Raw genomic sequence first — 5,614 nt, 5'->3', positions numbered from 1 at the left:
ATATGTGGTCAAGGCTTCAAACACTGTCACAGATCTGCCAGGTTCTGCCACCACAATCACAGCGATCACTCTCACCTGTGTTCTGATTACACTCACCTGCTCCTCGTCACGCTCCTTGTCACCTCTCCCTATAAAGAGGGGTGGTGATGGCGCAGTGGATAAGACACATGCCTTTGGTGTGAGAGACCTGGGTTCGAATCCACTGTGAGACACCAATGTGTCCCTGAGCAAGACACTTAACCCCTAGTTGCTCCAGAGGCGTGCGACCTCTGACATATATAGCAATTGTAAGTCGCTTTGGATAAAAGCGTCAGCTAAATGAATAAATGTAAAATGTAAATGTAAAGACACACACCGTCAAACACTCGATGTCTGGTCTCGTTCATGAGAAGGAAGACTGCTAAAAGCTACCACAGCCTTAGTAACGATTGCACTTTGGGTGCAATCGTTACTAACCTGCTAAATCTACTTATCTGCGTTCTGTGCTCCTAGGATCCTAGTACTTCCAGCTCCAGCGATTCCCGAGTGTCCGCTCCTGGTCGGCGGTGTGTGCCTTCTCTGGTTCCCCGTGATTCCCGCTCCACCTGCAAAAGACAAGATTCAAGTTCAGCCACCGTTACACCTGTCTGCTTCTACCGGTTCCATACCCACCTGCCATCTCCTGCACCCGACCATACTGTAGTTCAATAAACTAACGTAACCATCTCTCATTTAATTACTGAATAGTTTGATGAGCATGAAAAAGATGTAAATCATTGCCAAGGGCCATCACAGTCACTAGTCACGTTCAACTAAAAAGCTAAAGGATATTCTGGAGAGGTGCCTTTTTAGAAAATGTGTTGCACTATAATGATGAAACTCCAACTGAGAAATAGTGTCACATCCCTTACAAACGCTCAAAGTCATATACATAATCTATAACCTGAATCTGTTTCAGTTTAATTCAATTTTATTTACATAGTGCCCACAGCAAAGTTATTCCACAGCACTTTTCAAACTGAGTAGGTCTAGACCATACTTTTTATAATATCATTAAAAGAGACCCAACAATTCCCACCATAAGCAAGCACTAGGCAACAGAGGCAAGGAAAAACTTCATTTTAAGAGGCAGAAGCCTTAAGCAGGTTGGGCAGCCATCCGCCTCATCCGGTTGAGGTTAAGGGACAGAGAGAGACGCAATGGCCCAGCACTAAACAAAAACTCACATGTAGGCCTGTATTATTCTTAAGTTAACGTATTTTCCCCACTTTGCATAGAGCCAAATGGTCTGCTGAAACACAAGTGGAGAAACACAACCACTGTTAATGTCACGTACTTATTTCAAATGAAATCTCCTCAGCAGCTTTCAAAATGGCTTCCAATTGGTTTCTTCCATAAAAGGATGGCTTCTTGAGGGTAAGGCTGTTGGGCAGTCCAGTAACTTTTATGGTCATGCCCCGATTCAGCAGGGACTGGTAGGGGAGCTTTCCAGTACCTCCGGCCTCCTCTGAAAGACATGGGCACATGCATGCATGCACACATTACACAATGTTACACAGTTGGACAATTGTGACCCTCCCCTCCTGTTGATAGTCCGTGTACAGTCTGCAAACAGTCATTTTGGCAAGGTGTTGAAATCTTATGGTTGATGGGCACATTAGATACATAATTTAATCATTTGATAATAATGCAATGGATACATGAAGGTATTTTATGTTATCAAGATAAACAGTTTCTTTACATCAGTCTTAAAAAGAGTTTGAACATATGCTTACTATATTTTTGGTTGAACAGATCTTGCACTTTTCCCAACAGCACATTGACTTTATCTTTGATACTGGGTGTTGCGGCTGAGGAGCTGGCTACAGATGTAACAAAATACAACAATTAATTTCATAAAACTGTATTATGTATATTTGTACTATTACGGGCCTGAGTCTATTTCTGTGGATTTTCATATATCCAATATCACCTTTGAAATGCAGTGCAAAGTTGTTCACTGTCCGTTGAGTCAAGGAAATCAGTGGCTCCTTTGCTGCTCAGTTCATAAACCTCTAAGCTGGACTTTTGGCGGTCAAATGATAAAATGGCTGTTTCCACAGCCAAAGCCTCAAGCTTGGACACCTTTACAATATTAGATAAACTAGACAACCACAAAAATAGTAAATAATTGATTATACACAAAATAGACAAAACCTACTTTTAAAAATCCAACATACACTGAAGAAACAACTCTTAACAGGGATGGGCAGTACATGAAAACAGTGCTATCACAGGTGTCAAATAAGTTATTACACTAACTATACATTAGCTGTGTTTACATAGAGTCCAATATCCAACTGATAATTTGACTCATATGCGACTACTAATGCTTCAACTGACCACCTTGATCTTAATAGACTAGCCAAGCCAGTAGGAATTTAGTTTGAGAGGGTGGTATAAGCCTTTGACAATCTCTTCAATGTGAGAATATTTGATGCTGATAGCCTTGTAAACAAAAATCAGCTGGAATATTTATTTGCGATGAGTTCATTTGAAATGATAAAAAAATCATCATACAGATAAACAATCTAGTTGTTTGTCACAATGTTTTGCTCACATCATTCACAATTGCTGTTGATCATCCTTGCATCTAAAGTCACACTACTTTGAGCATGCAAAATTCCCTCGGATGCTGCAACAGTCCTCATATGATGTCATGCTCTGCAGTGTCTTTTTGAAAACTTATATTTAAGACATAACATATAATAATACATCTAAAATGTAAAAACTTACAATATACTACACTTTCCTGCAGCGCTGCAGTTTTCATTGTATGTTCTTTTAATTCAGCAACGAGGTCATGCAGTGACGCATCAATCTTTTGTTGGTAATACGGTTTCACATCATGCGAATTCGCAGGTTAGGGTTCACCAAACTTGAACTTTGGAACACAGCAAAACACGAAAACATTTTGCATGGCCTTACGTTTCCAGTCTGACGCTTTCACATCTATATGAATGAAAGTCAATGGAATGAAAAGTGCAGTGTGACCGCACCTTAAAACTATAATGATACCACTAATGCCCAGCACATGAAGCTTCTTCCAAACCTCTAATTTCAGCTTCTACAGATGCATTTTAATTCTGAGTTCCCTCATCTCAGGGCTGTGTGCTGCTGCCTCTTGACAGTATTTCTGCTTCTCATCTTTCCCTAATGTGGACCACCTGCCCTTAAAATCTTTCATTGTGCCCGAGGAAAAATAGATGCACAGAAAACTTAACACTTTAGAGTCACAGAATCTCTTATTTAAAGTAAATTCATACAGAGACAATAAAGTTGCATGTGTAAAGTACTAGCCAAATACTATCCTGAAAATCAGTTTCACGATTCTTGTAATTCCCTGATGTAAACACGGCCGCTATGTACAACAACAAACCATTTAGTATAACAATTAAAAGCATCCGTTAAATATAGTCTCTTACCTTTGTTTCTGAGAATGTCCTTACAAAAAAGATTGTATGGTGACAGATCTCGGATGTGAGCTTTGGCCTTTGATCACCGGGGATCAGACGATGCTTTAAATGACCTTTTGTAATTACCGATCCAGTTCTGAAAGAGAAAAACGAAAAATAACAAAGGAGTATTACACCACTTAAACTGAATGTTAAGAAAACACTTAATTTATACAAGCAGTACAGCAGAATGATATATTTATCTGACATGTTGATTGTTAGAATGGCACTGAAGTAAATCATACTTCTATGACACTGGTGTCCAATCCAGTAGCTGATGCAGCTCTTGGTATTAAGGGTGAGCCAACACGTGTCATTCCCTCCTTACAAAAGGATTTCAAGGTTTCCCTTTGTTCCTCATTAATGTGCGTTTTCTCTTGTTGAACAACAACAGTCAGTAATAAACCAGCAATAAAAAAAGAGGGTAAGTGTGGATTTTGCAGATCATACCATCATTCTCAGACACACTCGCCTAATGCGTCTAGATTAGCAACTGTAAGGCTTACCTCTCTGGGCCATCTTCAACCTAAAACATACACAGAGAGAAACTTGCACAAGACAGATTTGTGAACGGGCCCTCTCTCTAAACAGCTTGGCCCAAAACCTAATTATGGATTGATTTACATAGATATAGAGCATTCAAGTAATAAAAAAATACTTACCACAGAAGTCCTTGCACTTATAGAAATCCTCTGGAAATTGATGCTGTAAAGGGAGACAAAAAATTAGGTAAAGAGACATTAATGTTACACAGGCAGACAGATAGCAGTAGACAGACCTGTGTCTTTAGGTTTTATCTTTTAAGTTCAATGTTGTGGACAGCAATACATGTTTGTTAGCCTAAATCACTGCTTAAACACGGAGCACAGTCTATTTATTTGTAATAGATTGCCAGTGTTCGTCTTCTGCATGAATGTAATTGTAAGCTTCTAGCTAACAGTCACAGGTGACAGGTGTGCTAGTAGAACAGCAGCCTGATTAAATTTAACGTTATAACGTTACCCTAAGGTTCCTCATGCATTACCAAGAGCTATGTTCAAACCCACAGAATTTTATTTTACATTCCAGTCAAGATCCCAAGGTTTCCAAATGTACCAAACAGCCATAAAATACGTCCTGGGTTTGAATATTTCACTCAACATGAGTATGATAACGTTATAGCTTCAGTAAAGCATTACTGAGCAGATAGACAATAAGCAATAAGCCTAATTGTCTTACAGTGTGGAAAAAGTCATTTTTATAGGCTAACTTTGCGTTTAACTAGTAAACTTAAATTCCCCATTAGCTTCATACATGTAAAAACATGCTAATTACATGCTAACACGGTTATCTCATGTCAACGCTCATGTCACGCCACTTTAAAACACATTTTCTGTGTGGTTTTCGCTTATTGACTAATTAATCACAGTCTAAATGCTCGGTTGTATCATTTAAATGCTCCTACCTGAAAATACCAATCGAGAAATACCGCAACGTCGCCGCGTTCCACTAGACCTCCGGCATTTGAATCGGCGATTAACCATATCAAAAGATGATAACAGCATTCTGAGCTACCAGTAGACGCAGCAGGACCCTTCTGGCCCATATCTATGACCTGATATCCACTGATAACAGCATTCTGAGCTACCAGTAGATGCAGCAGGACCCTTCTGGCCCATATCTATGACCTGATATCCACTGATAACAGCATTCTGAGCTACCAGTAGACGCAGCAGGACCCTTCTGGCCCATATCTATGACCTGATATCCACTGATAACGCCTGTTCAATAGAGTGATAACATCCGAAGCGGGTGATTATGTACCGCCAAACAGCAGAGTCTAAAAATTGTGGGTCTAAGCACTTAGAAAAGCAGCTGTTAGTCTCCTTTAGGTCTCTGTTAAGTCAAAATCCAATTGTTTTGGCTTGGTAATTTAATAAAACTTGATCAGTCATATTGGAAATCCTTTCAGAAGTCCTTTGGCTAAATTGTATCAATGTTTCATCAGAATCACTGTGGTAATTGGGATTCCTTTGAGGACAGATGATATTTCATATAAAGTGTTTTAAAGCATATAAACGTCTTGAGGGATAAATTACATTTAGTGGCCCATTAGGTGGCCTTCATTCCTCTGACCTAAAGAAAGGTGCTGACCTACACTA

At 39.5% G+C, this 5,614-nt stretch overlaps 1 pseudogene across 1 annotated transcript; it reads right to left on the bottom strand.

The window, feature by feature from the left end:
* Window positions 1–465: 465 nt before the first annotated feature.
* LOC306865003 lies at window positions 466–3,205 on the bottom strand (annotated as a pseudogene). Its single transcript has 5 exons — window positions 3,071–3,205; window positions 1,952–2,103; window positions 1,755–1,841; window positions 1,316–1,486; window positions 466–584 (listed from the first exon to the last, which is right to left on the bottom strand). The product of its transcript is annotated as an uncharacterized misc_RNA (transcript).
* Between the last annotated feature and the right edge of the window lie 2,409 nt (window positions 3,206–5,614).

This window comes from Barbus barbus, assembly GCF_936440315.1.
Source record: "Barbus barbus genome assembly, chromosome: 46".
NCBI lineage: Eukaryota > Metazoa > Chordata > Actinopteri > Cypriniformes > Cyprinidae > Barbus > Barbus barbus.
This window is presented reverse-complemented; position numbering and strand designations above follow the sequence as displayed.